Source organism: Poecilia reticulata, chromosome 11, assembly GCF_904066995.2.
Source record: "Poecilia reticulata chromosome 11, P_reticulata-male-v2, whole genome shotgun sequence".
Classification (NCBI taxonomy): domain Eukaryota; kingdom Metazoa; phylum Chordata; class Actinopteri; order Cyprinodontiformes; family Poeciliidae; genus Poecilia; species Poecilia reticulata.
Genome location: NC_088840.1, coordinates 12,484,854 through 12,504,125, shown reverse-complemented (window position 1 = coordinate 12,504,125; position 19,272 = coordinate 12,484,854). Strand labels below are relative to the sequence as shown.

At 39.1% G+C, this 19,272-nt stretch overlaps 1 protein-coding gene across 1 annotated transcript in view; it reads left to right on the top strand.

Moving 5' to 3' along the window:
• The window catches only part of gabbr2 (gamma-aminobutyric acid (GABA) B receptor, 2), a 190,127-nt gene that overhangs the window by 3,328 nt on the left and 167,527 nt on the right, over positions 1-19,272 (top strand). The gene's annotated exons all lie outside the window — the stretch shown is intronic.

The following is a 19,272-nucleotide window of genomic DNA, read 5'->3' as shown; positions in this document are numbered from 1 at the left end:
TTGATCCAGAGAAATAAGATATGCAGAGTACCCCCCCTCCCCTCCTTTCCTCCCGAAGTCTGACTTTTGACACTACTGAAATAAAGCTAACCAAAGTACTGCCTCAGATTTGTATAAGGTTGCAAATCAAATACAGATACAACCAGTGTCATCAATACGTCGGTAGTGACTGTTTTTGCTTTTTTTCTGGCACACATACCCTTGTATGTGCACAGGTGTGCTTGTTGTGTGAAACAAACATATAAAGCTCTGTCGACCAGGGTAAGCCCTCAGAGGCAACATGCTTAGAAACCAAAGGATTAATAATGTTACGTGAGGTATGATTTTCCTCCTCCAATCCCCTGGAGAGAAAGACGAGCTGGAAGCAAGAGGTCAGTGGGCCACCCTCACATCCGCTTGCTGGGAATGCCAGCGTTCTCTAATGCTGCCAATCAGGGACAACTTATGATACCGTACTCCTTTGTTATGTATAATGTTACAGTGAAAGGGTGCACACTGCTGCAGTGTTTAATTTGGTTTAGACACCGGTTTAAATCAGAATCCTGATCAAGATTTTTTGAACAACTCTAAAGTAAAAAACAATATTAGCCACCATATCTACTGTTTTTTAGTGGTTGTGCTTTTTAGCGATTTGTCATCCATGTTTTCAATAAATATTTGCTTGCAAATAATCTTTGACTTACACTTGATTAAATGTTGTTAGACCATTTTGCTTACACACACGCACGCACACGCACACATATATATAGTTTTCTGCATACCACATGCTTATGTCAGAAAACAATACATGCATGAGTGCATTTGTTGCTGCCAGCAGCAGTCCAAGTGTGTGCCCATGTGATGTTTGTACATGTATGAGTGTCTACGATGTGGGCACTGGGATTTGGCTTGGCAGATGTAAGTAATCAGTCCCTGAGCAGAGGCTTTTTATCCCTTTATCCCCTGTCAGTGGAGCCATCGGTAGACTGAGCAGGCCCAGTCCATTTCCCCTGGTGGTGTGGAATTGGGTGGTGGTGCTAGTGATGCTGATAGAGAGGCACTCTGGGGTTGTTCGGTAGCGAAAGGCCTGAGAGCAGAAGGTTAGTTAGTTAGAGCAAGGAGGAGGCTGAAAGTACTGCAGAGGAAAACGGCCTGTAGATGAGCATCTCAGAGACGGTGTCAAACGGTTGCGATCGGCCCACGCGTCTCTCCTCAGATGTTTCATTAATTTAGGCATTTTTAGACTGACAAAGCTCGGCCGATAATGCATCTTTTGGTTTAAAAGCAGACTGTTTTTGGGGGAAGAAAAGAAGCAAGAAGGATTATATCAACTGAGAGGCTTAGCAGTGAGGCACATGTTGGTCCTCTGTTGCAACTCTAGATGAGTGAGCTTGGGTTTTAGTGTAGCCAAGGACTGATACTGAAGCTCTGTGGGCTTAGAGGATCAAAGCTGCGGAGGGACAGGAAGCACTGGAAGAAGCTGGAAGACAGACTTTTGGGTGTTCAGTGGGTGCTAGGCTAGTTCACCAGCTTATGGGATGAGTGATAGGACTTTAGATATTGCTCTGTCAGTGGGGCAAAAAAAAATCACCTTATTAGGAAAAGTGCTCACAAACTGTTATCACGTTATAACTGCAAACATTGTATTTTACTTGGAATTGAAGTTAAATAACAACAAAGTGGTGAAGTAGATGTGAAAACAAAATATAGTTTTCCTAACTTTTTTTTTTCATTTGCATCGTGAAAAATATGACATACTAATTTAATCGCCCACACACTGACTCCTCTAAACATACCCTCCATTGGAACAAATTGCTTTCAGAAACTGTGTGTAATTTGATCAGGTATCAGAAATGCACAGATTAATCAGAGAAGCATCCAGAATGCCCATGGTAACAACTGAAGGAGCTCAACTCAGGTGTGAGAATATGTCTACAGAAAAACTATGAATCATATGATCCACTTTTAAAAACTTTTTTTTTTTTTTATGGACGACAAAGCCATTTAAAAAGCCAAAAAAAAAAAAGCATAGTAGCTCCTGTTCAAAGTTTGCAATAAGCCAAGTAATGGGACAAAGCAAATGCAGAACACGGCGTTCTCATCGGATGAGCCAAGAATGAGCTTTTAAGTACATGGCTAAGACAAGCCCCAAACCTGTGAAAACACCTAAAAATTGCTGTTCAGATTATCTCCGTCCAGTCTGAATGTTGTTATATTTTGGAAAGACGTTTGAGTCTCTAGTCTCTAGATTTGTAAGTACAAATGTGCTTCCAATGACGCACAGCTGCAAAAGTTGTAAAATATGGTGAAACAGATGGACGGAATGCAAATGTTTCTCATTCTTCAGAGTTTTAGTTGTGAGACATCTCAAAACACAAATCTTTTCCCCTCAAATTCACAATTAAGCCCTTCTTTCTGATGGCACATCAACTAAAATCCCTGTACGATACATAAAAATGATGGAATATGAAAAAGCATATGGCAAAATGATATTTCTGCTAACTGCAACGTGTTGGAAGAAATCGTATCATGCAAGTTTCCTCTCATTGACATTAAGGTTTTAACTTCAACTATTAAATAGACTTTGTAGATTATGCAACTCTGTGACTAAAATAAATTGTTATAATTCATTATAATGTTATACAACTAAGACACAAGGTGGATTTAAGAATGTTGAGATGGATTTGATAGGACCATAAGTGTAATTGTCTCCATGAGGCTTTTGATAAAATAAAATACAAAAAAAGTCATTTTAATTAAATGATTTGAGCTAAAAGCCAAATCAAAGTAAAAGGAAACACTCAAAGGTTTGTTTGATTATTAAAGCAGAAGAAGAAAAAAAAAATCCTGGTCCATGATCTGTTCAATCAGACATTTTTCCCCTTCATTTTGCAACAATGAAGTGAATAACAACAATAACATTGTGGTCCCTTTGCAGTAAAATGCATGTTCTACTATAATAAACATACCTCAGATTAAACAATTTAGAACAATCACATGCTAACATTTTAGATTTTCCCCTCATTTGAGCAGCTTCATAAAATTTAAATAAAAAAAGGGGATTTTCACAGTCATCCAATTACCTTTTTACTTTCCACGTTTGTGATGATTCTAATCTCATCTGAGACAACAAGAAAATCAGTGTAATCTCCTCAAACTTTCACTGCTGTGAGCACTTTTAATAATGCTTTACCATTTTGTAGAAGGGATTGCAGGCTCAGTTGGAGTTCTTATTGAGCCTGAGAGCAGAAGGTTAGTTAGTTAGAGCAAGTTATTTCTTTTTTTTTTTTTTCGCTCTCATGTTCCTGAAGTTCTAGCTTGTCAAAGAAGAGTGATCTCAGGCATCTTTTAAAGGCAAATCAATAAAACCCTCAAAGACACCGGTTCTGTGAGCCGAGGATGCATCTCCTGCCCAATGTTTGCTCCACCAGATGCATTTACAGCATGTATTTATTTATAGTATACGTCTGGATACAGTGGACCCCTGAGACTTTGACGGTGGTGACCTATGTTCGGAGATACTGTGGGCAGATCTAAGCTGCCCACTCTGCTCCTCCTCAAAGGGCTAGATGCGACATGTCATGTTTGTGCACATGTTGGCAAGCCTGAAACCACTGTACAGTACACTTGTTCACAGGAGGCTGAACACCCCCCTGAGCGTATGTGAGGCTTTCTGTCATTTTGTCAGAAGAAGTTAGGTTTTTAGTGAAAAGGCATTACCATAATGGAGGTCACTGTGCTGCTAAACATAGGTCTCGAGTCAAACCAAGCCAGTTCAGAGTTGTTGGCGCTCTCGTGGCTGTGAAGAAACCGCTGTGGCAAAGCGTGGCAAAGACCTTTGCTTTCGCGGAAAGCGCATCGCAGACTGACCTTTGGTTGAACTCGCCGACTCAATCAATTCAACTCACCTCGGAGCCGTCGCATGAAAGAATCTGACGGGCTCAAACGAAGCAGCGTCATCCACATCAGGGCTTGATATCGCCCGCTATCTACATATCTGACGTCTCCTCAGTGCCGCGTCGTGACCCAGAAGGATCAGCGAAGATCGCCCGCCGCCACTCCCGTAGGAGTTTGAAAACGTTCTGGGATAGTAGGAGACAGCGGCGTGTCACAGTTAGGGTTCTCTCAAGGCATGCGGAAAGTGCTGAGCTTGGCTGTAGCCGCTGACCCGACACAGATAGTGGGGATCAATGTGGAGCAGCCTTTCTCATAGAATGAACAGGATCTCAGGGGAGAATCACAGAGTAGTGAGAGTGAGAGTGAGAAAGAGAGAGAGAAAGAGAGACATGTGTAGGGCTATTAGATGGAAATCCCGAAATAGGGTTATGTCATCTTCAGTGTAGGAAAGAGGAAATGACCAACCTCCTAATTCTTATTGGCTCATAATGTAATTCCATTTGAATTGTTTCTCTGGGGCTAAAGAGTTTAATGGCTGTTTGAAAAAAAAAAAAGGTATTGCTCCACACAATCAAGTATGTGCAAAAGCTTTTGAGATCTAATGCTTTGTGCTCTAGTCCTCTGCAAAAGTATTTTGCAAACACAAAGTTTTGTAGGGATCCAATGTGACAGGCCAACACAAACTTGTGCATAAACACAAAGCGGACAAGGGAAATGACACATAATCGAAAGGTTTTTACAAATGAAAGTCCGAATTGTGAGACGCGTATCTGGATTCACCTCCACAGAGTCGGTACTTTGTAGAATGACATTTGGGTTGCATCTCTACCAGCTTTATACATTAACTACACTTTTTTTTTGTCTTTATTGATGGATTATATTGAGCTTGATATCACTGGATGGAGAACAAACTGGATCTGTAGCAAAGTCAGCTTGACTTGAAGCTGACTTTGACTTGGGCCACGCTAAAACATGGGTTTGGTTTGATCTAAACTGTTACATTAGATCCGACTTCCTTTTGCTTCCTCAACCAGATGTACTTCCAGAACTTTTATTTAGCTCCGCCCTGTTTCAGACTTCTCTGGATTGCTGAGGAGAACACCGTCGTGTTTTATCGTGGAATGAAACTCAGAACCTGAGCATATAACTCAACCCTGCCTTAAATGTCTGCGCAACTTTCTGTGTCTTGCTCTTAATGATGCCATTTGCTCTCCAGTGTTCTTTAACAAACCTCCAAGTATACATTTGGGGAACTGAGTGGAATGCAGGTAAACGTACTAATTAGGCGACTTCTCAAAGCAATTGTTTGCACTGGGTTTTAATTAGAAGTACAAGCGTAAAAGGAGGCTTAATACAAAAGCAGACAACACTGTGAAAACCATGTTTAATTTCCCTTTCGCCATCGACATTGTGATTCACACAAAAGTCTAGTAAAATGCATTGAGGTTTGTGGTTGTAATGTCAAAAAAAAAAGAAAAGAAAATCATTGTTTTTTGTGAATGCAATTTCTAATATAAAAAACAAAAACAAAAAAAAAAACATGTCTGGCTTTGCACTGCAATAAAGTTTACTAAATGTGAGCAGTAATTGCTGACCTTTGTCTGAGTCAGGGCTGCCAGCGGCCTGAAGGGCTTGAGCGAGACGACTGAGCCCTTGTGATAAAAGTCTTTTTATAAGCCCTGAAGCTGGCTTTACAACAGATACTGTGACATACACACACACACACACACATAATTGAAACACACAAGACATACACTCACACATATGGTTATGACTGTTCTCAAGTGGCTTCCCCGTAGCAACGCCTAAAGCCAGGATATTGTAGTTATTTAAGCAGTTATGCGTGAATTTTTGTTAAGCTCCAGTAGAAACGGACTCACTGCCCCATCGCATCCTCCTGCCACACACTATCAGTGCCTCTATCTACGCTTTGCTTCGTAATGGGAGTGGTAAATAAAAACCGAAACCTCTCTAAAACACAAATTTTACTCCATCACAGCAGAGCAATCAGAAAATAACTTACTTTTGGACATGGAGTTTTATGGCTATAAAAAGGTCAAGCTGGGAATGATTCACACCACGTCTGACGGAGATTCACTGTCTTTTCACAATCTCGCTTATTTAATGTGAGTTTGACATTGTTTGCGATGTATATGTGCATGCTGATGATGTCCCCCCTCTTCCCCAAGAGCCTGGGGGCAAGTACTCACAATAAAGACAACAGGTAAATTTAATCCGAAACCACGGTAACCAGCTGCTGTGTTTGTTGCTCGTAAAGCGGTTGAAATGTGCACGCAGCAGGTTGGAGAAGAATGGGAGATATTCTTTGAGTGGATGTGTAGGTGGAGGCACTTTTTGAGAATATCTCAGCAGTTGGTAAATGCGATTCTTCAAGATGGACTGAATCATCCCACACTGACATTGTTGAACATTAAGGCAATTACTCTGAAGCATTCAAATAAAATAGAATAAGAGGGATGCTGCTGTTGACGGTGTCATTGTTACACATTTGATTCTTTTTGATCTTTTCCTGCTGCTGATCTGCAAAGGCTTTTTTTATTTTATTTATTTATTTAGCTCACAACCAAGTGCTTTAATATTATCATCCAATCTCATTCTTGGCGTGAGCTGCGTTAAATGAGCAACTCTGGTGTTTTCTTAATTAAAAGTCAGTTTCAAATTTTTAATACAAAAATATAATTGTGCTTTTCTTTGCTTCAGCCATTTTGACCTCTTGCTTTCCTCGAACGGTTCTGCATAGCTGCAGAAAATCAACTGAGACGTACATGGGAACGTCACATGGATTTCATAATTTGGCACAATTTCAATGTTTGTGGAGACAAATGAAGTAAACGATCTGAGTTGCACAGCATCTGTTTGACCTAACTAACATAGCCCACATCCAGCTGAACTAAAAGCCTTCAATCACATTCAGACTTACAGCGAGCTCTAGGCTTCCTTTTAGCGCAAATTTTATCACCATCATTCCAGTAAACCAGAGTAATAAAGTGACACCTTCTACATAGTTTTATTCAATATTCTACTGTGTTTAAAAGGTACCCTTTAAAATAAAAATTTTGCTTTTTGTAAAATCTTGCTGTTGAAATTAATTCTTCAATATTTTAATCAGTTAACACAAATTAACATTTTTAAGGAAATCAATTGTGCGGAATAGCAGATATGTAAATGTCACTGTAAAATCACCCATGTCTGTTGGTGTTCATTCTTCATATTTTATTTTTAAAAAAATTTATAAAATAGTCATTGTGATGCATAATGACTCCAGAAGGTGGCAAATCAGGCATCTGGCTGTCATTAGCATTAAACAAATAGTTACTCTCTGCCTGTACTACAGTACTCAGAGGGACAATCACTGCGAAATCACCCAGGAGATACAAACAGGTTGGTAGGATGGATGATGAGCTCTGAAAGGAGGGGATAATGGTTGCTATAAGAGAGAAAGCATGCTATAGGAGCGCAAAGAGATGGAGGTGAAATAAGATATGCTACTTTAGAATAGCCGGGGTATGAAGAAAAAACACCCAAGTTGTTGTTCTGTGCACGGAACATAAAGAAACAATATGGCCGCTGCAACTTTGAGTGTGATGCTGAGCCTGTCTGTCTGCTTGCTTCTGCTTCTGCATCTATAAAGTTGCCATTGATTCCCAGCCAAACTATTAGAGCTGACAATTAACACACCAAATGCTTATCTGCTCTTGCAGCCCCTTTGACTGCAAGTGCCTCGAAAGCAAACAGACAGACAAAAATAAAAAATAAAAAAAAGGTAAAATTTATTCTCCAGAATGTTATGGCATTTGCAGGGTTTTTGTCTTTGCTGCTAATTGTTTTTGTTATATATTTGTGATGCATGAAGTTCCTTTTCAGCCAGCAGATGGTAAGGTGCTTGTGTGGTTATGGTTACCAACCTCAAGAGAAATGTCCTACAGGAAAATTTCCATCGCTACCGTGACTGAATGAGGTGAAGAGACTGAGGAGATAAAAATATTTAGCTCCTATTTTTACTACTATTTAGTGTTAAAACCTTTCAATGCAAAACTGCAACTTTGTCTTTTTTTTTCTTTCTTTTTCATGGAAAATTATTTCCACCACTTAAAAACTTTACTTTTTGTCTCATTACACTGACAAACAACGACGGGCTTTACTAGTATTTTGTATAACAAAACAACACAAAGTAGGACATGCTTGTGTTATACAGTTCACTTCTTTCAATGAGTAAAATCTGAAAAAGTGTTTGGATTTTGGCTTTACCTCGTTTACTCTGAGATTCTTTAATGACATCAGGTGGAACAAATTGACCTCACTAGTTATCTAGTTAATATTTTAAGTCCCATTATGTTGTGGATGCATTTGAAAACTTAAAATATGTCATACAACTATAGCCTCCAAACGTTCTCCAATATTCCATCTGTTACATTCCGCTTACCCGAAGATAACGGATAAGCTTCTCTTTCCACTTCCTAACAATTCACCGTTTTGTCTTGATTTAACCAGTGAAATCCCAGAAACAGATTGGTTATAATAAGACAAACACACACACACCCAAGTAGATGCCACATTTACCTCTCTGGCTTGCTTTTCTCCTGTAAATGGATAGAAATGAACGGATTATGGTGAGATGGGTGTGCTGCAGTCATTAGAGATTGGACCAAAACTCTCTGCATGTTCCTGTCTGTCAGGCTCAAGAGGACATAGTACAGATCAGTAAGCAGAGAGAGTGTGTCCTTTCTGCTCCTGTAATTACATTAAAGCTCGTATAATTCTTTGCCATAATAAAACAAAAACAAAGAGCCGTCACCTGCGTTTTGCGCGCGCGCGCACAAAACGCAGACAAGTTTGCGATGCATTCTTGAGTGTCATCCGAAAGCGACTTTTGTTTGGCTGTGCCTGTATCTGTGCACAAGGTTTTGGTAGGTCGTTTGCTGGATCCTGGCAGCAGACTATATGTGCATGACTGTAGCATGTGCGTGTTCTGTTTTAAGGGTTCAGAGGCGGTTAGCGCTCATTGCCCGGGAACAGCTTGGTTGTTATGGTCACAGCTGGGATGTATAGAGGGCTCAGGCAGGTGTCAAAGAAGAGTAATGGTCCCTCTTTCCTCTCTGCTCTTTTTCTCGCCCCGACATCAATACACTTTGGAAATCTTCCTTAATGCACGCCAAGTCGCACACAGAGAAACTTAGCTGCAGCTACACTTAAACATAAACACAGACATCTATGTCTCTAGGAGTTAATAGTAGTTTATAACAGAGAAACCTTTACCAGGCAAGGTCATTCTTGAAAAGGCTCTAGTCCTTCTTGTTTTTTGTTCAAATGCAGTTTGCAATCTGATCTAAACATCAGCTTTTATACGTTTGTCTGCTCATCTGCTCACATGACAAACTATACAGTTTGTTTTACTCTTAAATTGTCTGCCTTTCCTGTAGCACACAGTAGGTTTATCAATTGAAAACTCCCAAACAAATAAAATTAAACGAATTCATCCAGACAAGGAATGTTTAAGTGTAAATATATATAAATATATACTGCTCAAAAAATAAAGGGAACACTTCAGTGTTCACTTAAATGTTAAAGTGTTTCCTTTATTTTTTTGAGCAGTGTATATTCAATCCCCAATATATATCCATCCATCCATTTTCTTGCACCCTTTTTCCCTCATTGGGGTCAGGAGGGGTGCTGGTGCCCATCTCCAGCTAACGTTTCGGGCGAGAGGCGGGGTACACCCTGGACAGGTCGCCAGTCTGTCGCAGTCCCCAATATATATACACTGCTCAAAAAATAAAGGGAACACTTAAACAACACAATATAACTCCAAGTAAATCAAACTTCTGTGAAATCAAACTGTCCAGTAGGAAGCAACACTGATTGACAACGGGGACCCTCGTCGGGTCAATCAGTGTTGCTTCCTAAGTGGACAGTTTGATTTCATAGAAGTTTGATTTACTTGGAGTTAAATTGTGTTGTTTAAGTGTTCCCTTTATTTTTTTGAGCAATATATATATATATTGGGGATTGAAGCCTACGAGTGATATTTTGTTATACACAATGTAAAATCGGGGATCGGCACAAATGATGTTCCTGTAGATACTGTCCCTTTTCTTATTTAGGGAGTGAAAGGACTTGTTGTTCTACTTTAAACCAGAGCATAAGCAGGAAGGCTTTACATTATTTGAGATTAATTTGATAACATCCCATTTTCTAATTCTATGGTTTACGGCACATCTTTTGCAGGTTTAACGACTTTGATTCATTTTAAAGTGGTGCATCGCTCGAACCAGGCAGGATTGGGGTTCTGTGGAGGCCAGTCAAGTTATTCCACATTACCTGAGTCATTATGGACCTTTCACTTTGAAGAAGTTTCCAAAATGCCGCATTAAGTATTCCTTTCAATGGAACTATGGGGCTTCAAAAATGTTTCCAAAAGCAGTCAGTGCACCTATGTATATTTATTTGACTTTATACAAATACAGTACAAAGTCAATGATTACCTTTGAGCTCAATGAAAGGAAGGGGCGACACAATCCTTTTGGCCATACGATTCATCTGAACTCAGTTGCAAAACATTAAATGTGTTTGTGATTGCCCAGGTGAGAAGAAATATATATTTTTTAGACTGCTGCCTGATGCCAGTTTGATTTTGTGACGGTCCTTTTGCTCGAAGTATGTTTCCGCATTAATTGAATACATAATCCGAGATGGAATGGGTGTGATACAATCTGCTGTCGGTGCAATCAGATACACATCAGGCTGTTGTCCATTTGCTGTGTCCTGGTGGCAGATATAATTTTCTCAGCCCTGTCTACGAGGCCTTGTTAGCGGAAATCAGCTGCTCGGGCCATTGTATGTTAAGAGAGCGACGATAACCCACAGGAGGTTCCCAGATGTAACCGGATCCATAATGAGTTATATTCCCTAGATGCCATTGCATATAGTAGTAATGGCATTCTATACTGAGCACATTTGTCATGCCTATCTAAACTAGGCAATCAGGCCACATACGATAGTAAAAAGCTGTGCAAAGACGATAAGGGATCATTTCCACCAAAGCTCTGTCCTCAGTGACTCAGCTCTAAGCTTTGCACATGTGTATGTCTCTACTTATGTCTGTCTGCACGCGTGTGTGTGCGTGCGTGCCTGTGTGTGTCTTCATGGATGGATAGCTGGATAAATGAACGGCAGTACAGATTAAATTGTTCTATCTTATGTCGTATCAGTGGAATTGTGTTCTGTCAGAGCACTTTGTTTTGAGCAATTCCAGCTATTTGGAAAATAAAATCCCAATCCACAGCTCCAAACACAAACACACACACACACGCACGCACGCACACGCGCACACACACACACACTTCACTGCTCAAAGAAATAACCAGACTGTAAAGATATTGCTCTCAACTTCTCTGCACATTAAAATGAACTGATTTCCCTCTGGTTAATGCACTGTCAAACAAACAAGAGAATATGAGCAGGACATGGTGGTTACACCAACTAAGCTTGTGTCAAAGGGCCCTGATTAAAAAGATCTGACTGAACTGACATTATCAGTCAAGAGCCTTTACTGCAAAGAGAATAAATAGTCCAAGGTCTGTGGTCTCATTTAGCTCTGGAAGAAACATTGGAAACTGCTTCAAATATTCTTTCAGGTTCCAAAAAATTTCGCCTTTATTTGCAGTAATGCTGGGTTTTTAGATGATTAATTAACACGAAGAAAACCAGATAATCATCATCACTATCTTTTTTTTTTAAGGTTGTACCAATGTTTCACTTAGGAGTTCAGACATCTGAATTTAGTTAAAGAACGCTGATTAAATTCATAGATGTCATAATCTCCACCTGTCTTTTACATTTTTTTCAGGTTCAGGTGATCAAATATATACCTTATTGACTACAATTGTCTCAGAGGTTACCTGGATGGGATTGCTGTAATGCATGCAGACCTGCAGGTGTCAGGGAGAAATTTGCAGCTGTGTCTTCTTCATTTTTTTCCCCAAAAATGTTTATGTTCCCCTTCTCCCCTGAGGATTCATTGAGGATAACCATGCAAATACATACAGTTAAGATCAAAATTATTCATACCCTTGGCAGATTTAGTTGAAAATAATCTTTCAATTTAACAAAATGTTTCTTCTGCCTGGAAGTAATGTGAAAGACAGTAAGAGAAATGTCAAAATATCAGTAGCAGACGAAAAGGGTCAAAAGTAATTTTTGAAAAGCCATTTTAATTAAAAATGGACACAAAATCAGATGTTTTTTTTTGTTGTTGTTTTTAAGAAATCTACACTTCTTTGCTACATATTTTTTTTGAGAAACTCCTATCTCATTTCCTTTGAATGACAAACTTCTGAGCTTAATAAAAAAAAAATATTCTGGCAATATGCAAATATGGTTTTTTGTGATTATTTTAGTAAATCTAATCGGTTTTTATTCAGTTTTCCCTTCATTTGTTTGGATGAAGTTAGATTCACTTACAGCTGATCCGGTCTTGTTCTGTGAAATTTCTGACCACTGCAGAAATTTCACAGTATTCTTGTTTGACTTCCTGTCAACATGGATGTGTGATGGTAGCAGTCACTTGGAAATACAATCCTTTTGACATTTACAGGAGTAGGATGATCAGGTCAGCCTTAGTTCAAAATACTCTTACAATTGTTTTTTCCCCCCATCTCTCACTGATCTGACTTGATAAGTAAAAATCATGGACGTGTTTGACTTATTTTCTGCTTAAATTAGCTGCAACCCCTGTAATTTTGTTGTAGTTTCTAAAAGGAAAAATAAGTACCTTAGCATTCCTTTCCAAAGGAGACATGTCAATTTGAACAAAACAGATGCATGCCAACATATTGTGACTCACAATCCTCGTTTTCAGTTTCTCCAGCTGTCTTGTGCTGTAACGAAAAAAAAAAAAAAAACACAATAAAACAAACAAAAAAAAAAAATGCTGGACTTCTTTATTTTCCAGAAAGATGTCATATGTTCTCTGCATCTGTTTTATTTATATGCAGGATGCAATCATGTTAGATGTCTACTTGATATCCAATGTACCTTAGAGGTACTTTGGATATACAATGTGCCATTATTTCCTCAGAAGTAACCTCAATTAGCTTCCATAATATGTAGTAGTAAAGTTTCTATTTAAATATAATTGCATACAAAATCATTTAAAGGCACTGTCAGAAGTTTTAACAATAAAGTGCTGTGATTCCAGTGGAATATTATTTTTGTGGATCTAATTGAAAAGAGCTGGGAGGCAAAACAATTCCCTGCGTAACAACGGCTTTAGCCGTCAAAGAGACAGACTTGTCTTGACAGACTTTTCTTACATTATATATTAAGATCTCAAGCATCACAACGAGATAATGGAAACGCGTAATTTCCACTTTCTCAATTTGTGCGACTCATACACGTCGCAATAAAATCTATTCCCCCTGGACAGATGTTTAGAGACATTCGTGAGGGGAAATTTTGACATTAAATGTGATGTTTTTGATATATTTAGTGTGATGGTGTTCCAGTGCTTATGAAAAAAAAAATAGCTAAACTATTTATTGCCAGTTAATGTCAGCCAGTTTTCCTTTGATTTGATCATCAAGAGCAGGAGGAGAGCCTGTGTTAATCATGATTTTGAGATTTATCCAAGAACAGCTAATGCCACCCTTCTGCTTCGGCTCAAATAAGCAAATCATCAAGCGGTCCAGCATTAAGTCCAGTTTAGACATATTTCACCAATAAAATGAGTACGTTGGAGCCAACTCAACCATTGACAGTTTGGGGGGAAACAACTAAAACAACAACAAACATTTTGACTAAAACAGGAGCATATATTTTATTTGAACCATAACCTGAAAAAAAAAAATAAAAAAATCAAATCTAGCAAAAACGTTTTAAGGTAAGTCACATTTTAAGTAGAGATTAAATAGTGTTCTATTTTTACGTTCTCTTTCAGGCTATGTTTCATGGACACAGTGGGAATGCACTCTTGGGGTTTTTTACCACTGCTGCCAAGAAACATTGGCCGTCAATATCTCAGCCTGCCATCTTTTATGAGCCGCTTTCATTTCGTTTGAAATCCCAACGAAAAGCCCATCTGGGCTCAATTTTGTTTAACATATTCTGCCTGCTTAGGACTATACAAGATGGATAAAGCAGTCGAACCATCGCGTTAAGCACGACCTGTAGGAGACGACTTCCATCTTCGAGTATTGCAAGAGCATCCTTCCTATGTGCCATTTCTGCTTTTGATATTCTAATCATTATTGGGCTTTATCTAGTTTACCCAGCCCCAGTAACATGTGAGGAATGAAGAGGGACTGCTGACTGGATTGACACATCAAGTTGCGTTAAGGAAGGATGTCTATCATGTTAGTCTAATTAAAAGCAGCTGGATAGTCCGTAAGATTTAATTGCTCCATGTAAAGCAGATCATTCTTGAGGCTATTGGGAAACGTAATTGTATGTGACGACTTGCTTACAAGTCCTTGCATCATGTCGTATGAAAGAACTCATACCGCATAAATTTTTCCATAAGTCACTGTGTTAAAACTACAGTCAGTGTGTTTCGTTGTTTTATTTGTGTTGGTCTGTGTGATTGGCGGAGACGGTGAAGGTGATTAAACTCAATAGGGAGATAAATGGAGCCAGATGTAGGGTGGCCCCTGAAAGTAAAGGCTGCAGTCTGACTAAATCTGATCTATTTTGTAGAGAGGAATGTGCATCTTTTAAAAAGCTATGACACATCTATAAGCACACTTCCAGCCACAAAATACATCAAACGATTTTATTTTCTAAAATTTTGTATCTTTTTCATTCATAAATACTTGAATAAATATGCACTATCGTAGTTTACCCCCTAAAAATTAGTGAAATGGTACACAAAAAAAATACAGATTTTGTATGTTTGAGCTTCAATAAATAAAAATAAACAAGAACACACACATACACATTTTTTTTTCAAATACTATTATTTTGGCCAGCAGTAAAATAATCTCTTTCAATTTCAAAAATAATTAGATTTTTTTTTCTCCCCATGTTCTAAGATTTAAAATGTGGAACTGACTGGAGATTTTCTTTACCTTTTAAGGGAATGAGAGAGAAGAAGAATTTGGAGCCAGTTTCTCGATCTGTGGATACATAAACTATCACCGCTTGAATTGGTCAATGTAAACATTTAAGATATTTTTTGTGCCCATATTTGTGAATAAAGTACATTTTAATATGTAGACAACCCAGCATACTAGCTATGCATGAATGCAACATGTCTCTCGTCAACAGTTTCCTCAAACTTGCACCTTATATGATCTGCAGAACCTGAGCTGATTGGATGCTGTGGGTGTAGCCTTTTCATTTTTCTCCACTACCTGTGATGCTTACACTCCTCTTGAAAGATGCAGACGGCTTTGGTTGTAGCTTCATTAGAAACATTAATGTCCTTGAATAACAGAGTTTAGTGATAGTCGAGAGTTCTCTCTGTTTAAGAGTCGCATTTTAAAGTTGCATTGCATGTGTTGAGCTTTAAAGCCACACTGGTGAGGCTGTATCTGGATGTTTTTAGTAGGCATGTACCATCCACCTCTGGTAAAAATTCACTAAAATGTGCTGTCGTAATGCTCAAAAGGTTCCAGTTCCTCTACTTTCATTCAGGTCTGAATCCTGTTCGGATGGAATTGCGTACAGGCGACTGATCCTGATATCACGTTAAAAGTTTTGCGTCTGACAGGGGACAGGAATGAAGGTCTGCCAAAAATGCCATGTCCTCTGTGTCGCGGCTGAGAATAGAGTGCGTCGCAGTAAAGCCCAACAATCCAAATGCTAATTTTTAAACATCGACTCCCTGCCGGGGATTTTGCCTCCCTTTCACAGGCTCTTTAAAAGCCGAGTCCAACTCCTGTGCACCCTGTGCTGCGGTTCATGTTACAGTAATTACTACACTTATTAGTATTCCTGTTTGAACGTAGCAATTAGCATAGCCATTAAAACCACGAGGATCTCCTTGGAGAAACAAAATAGATAAGAAAATAGGAATATTTGTTCATCACACCCTGATGCATCAGTGGGATTTCACTTTTTTTTTTTTTTTTGGGCTGTGGCAGAAACATGTAAATGCTACTTAAAGAGGACATCAATTAGTGAACGTTGTGCACACGCTGTGCGCTTATTCGAGAGGTTGGTAATTTTGCTAATTGTACGTGCCAGAGTTATCCATTATGGAGGTTGTGGACTGAATTCAAGTGAGCTCTCAGCTACGGAGACAGATGCACATCCACCCTGTTGTTTGGATCTTTAACTCTCACTCCGTCAACATGCGTCTGCATACGTTTGACTTGACTGGAAGACGAATCTGTGGAAGGTGGGAATGAATATTTAAATGTGGGATACTGAACAATTCTCCAATGCGGACGTGCTGCCGGATTATCGTCGAGTAAGTAAACGCGTACGTCCGTTATATTCACGGTGTAGGATTTATAAATCAGAATTAAACATGGTCCCCGGTGGTTGCTGGCAGCCTCTCTCTACATAAATATTATCTGTGTGCCCGGACTCTGTGCTGCTCTCTGCTCTGTTGACTCGCTCCTACACACAGGAGAGCCTCTATTGATTTCTAGACGGCCGACATGCCGGCTCCTTTCACTCACTGGAATCACAAGGAAGTAATGTGCTTTCAACCTTTGGCTCTGTGAACTATCCCTTTTTCTTGTCTGTCTTTTCAGGTTGAAGGTTTACAGTCATCCACCTAAATATCCTTCTTTCTTTTTTGTTCGCCGGTAGAGCATCCCATTAATCTCTTTCACTGCAAATATGCATAAAATGTGTATTAATGAATAGGTTTGGGCCTGACATTACAATGTTACACAGATGAGAGCCTCAGTGTCAGATCTGTCGTTCTTCAACCCAGAATGTGTGAAAACAGAGGCTAAAGGGGGAAGGAGTGGTGGGTTTGTGACCGTTTTTCTTTCCTTGATGGAAGCCTAATGTAAATGTCAGCAATGTCTGAAAAAGAAAGGCCTTCTATTTACTACGTGGAATGAGCTGTGACAGATGCAAAGAGCACTGTACACGCCAATAGGAGGAAGGAAAGCAGATGTAGGAGAAAATGAAACTGTTGAAACATGAAAAGAGGATGAACTAAAAGGCTAAATTTCTCTTATTACAAAAAAAACCCGGTAACTTTTTAAACTTTTGCCACAATACAACCGTCAACAATAATGAGAGATCAACAAGTCGTTTTGGAATGTGTTTATGTATAAAAATATGAAGAAAAAAAATATATTTGTAGCCTTCTTGAGTCGACACTTTGCAACATTTGCTGCAATTATATTGGCAAGTACTTTGAGTATATGTCTCAGACAGCTTGGCACATCTAGAGACTGAACATGTTGACCAGATTTCTTCACAAAATATCTCAACCTCAGTCGGAAAGGGACAGTACAGGACAGGCGCTCTCGGGGACTGGAGTCTGAGATTCTGGATCTAAACTATACCTTGCGCGTGCGAGGACTGAGGCAAACGTAGAGGACTTTGGCAAATGATACAGGTTTTACATGTGTGGGGTTGGTTGGACCCCATTTCTAGACACAAGGGTTAAGTTGGAGGGACAACATGCACTCCTGTCTCAGGTTTTGCAGCCTGTAACAGGTTTTCTATTATTTTTTTCCCCTGGAAATCTCCATCTATCTTCCAATTAACCGTGCTGAAGAAAAGTATACCCACATCATTACTGTGCCATCACCATGTTTCATCGTGTGTTTAGGGTGTTATGCAGTGATATTTCTTAATGTGTGGTGCAGAGGTGAAGCAAAGGGCCCATATACAGAGGCCTGGGTTCGATTTCTTACAAAATTGCTGCATAACGTACCCCACGTCCTCTTGCCACCTGCTTCCTGTCTGGGGACTATAAATAAAGGCATCTATTGATAGTCACCAACAAACAAACAAACAAAAAAAATGTTCCTTCCTCTTTGTAATAATATCTTACTTACTATCTGTTACCCAAAATCCTCCCAAAATGCAGTGAAATGTAATATAGAAGAATAAAAATACTTGAAGCTTATTCACTGCATTACTATCATTTTGTTTGTTTTGAGAATTCAGTTTTTTTTGTTTTTTTTTTACTAATTTCAAATCAGAAACTTTTAATCTGTCCTAATCATGTTTAGTAGTTTAGGACTATTTGTTGATTCATTTGCAAACCTCACATTAAGCATGTATTGTTTACCATTGTTTAGTTCTAAAGCTCAAAAAATACAAATACACACAAAAAGCTAAAGCACATCATAATACAGTGTTTCTCAACCTTTTTTGGGCCAGCGCCCCCCTAGCCCTTATCCAGGTCCCTCACCGCCCCCCACCAAAGAATTTGCAGGCTACTTTTCACTGACCATTATTTTATCATTAATATTACTGTCACTATTGTAGATGTTTTGATTTTAATGCTTGTTTCTGTATTTATCATCAAAAATAATTTCCCAGAGAACAAAAAAGCCATGGGAATAGAAATTATTTTCACGGGCGTCTACGAAAAATGCAATAAACATTCAAGTTAAAATTGGTAGGGCTAACAGCAGCCAATCAGAGTGGAAAAATATATTATTATTTTGTGCCATTTTCTAGTTGTTAAATGTTGCACAAAATGACCAGATAAAAGATGAACAACATGCCAGTTTAAACTTTGAACTATTTGCAAAACGACTGAGCTCTGCAGCATTAAAACATGGATAGAACTGTAACTACATTAATCATAGCTCTTCTTCTCTTCAGTGTTTGTCAGTTTCTGGTGGTCCAAAATCCACCAACTTACAGTGGATTCGGTCTGTAGTAGAAAAGAACTCTTGACTTGTGCTACAGCTTTCAATCCACCTCAACATAGACCAACCTAAAATAATGTTAGAACATTTTTAATTTATTGCTTCATGAGGGTAATTGAAATATTAACACAGCTTGTTAGAGACCAGAGACTCGGGCGTCTTCAGTGCTCACATCTTTCTCAACCCACCAAGGAAATTATCTCACTTTTAAATACAGACTCTATCTCACACCGCCATGATTAATTCAAAGATTTTTCTAATCTAACCGTCTCTGGAATATGTTCCCCGACTTGGCAACAAACGCAAACAAATTCTTTAGGATATTTTAAGATTTGCGGTTGATTAAAGTCTCCGACGCGAAGCTCGTCTCTCCGAAACACAAAACAGGCGAAGCAGGAGGACGCTGGTGATTTGCATAGAAAGCACAGGTAAGGAAGAAGGAAGAGATGTGACGTGAAGAAGGTTTAGGGAAAAGAGGATTTGAGGGAAGGAGGGTGGCTTAGCCCCGACAGCTGGATGTGACTGGTACGAACACAAACTGGCATGTTTACCCCCCTTTCCAGTGATGCGAGAGCCGTACCAGAAA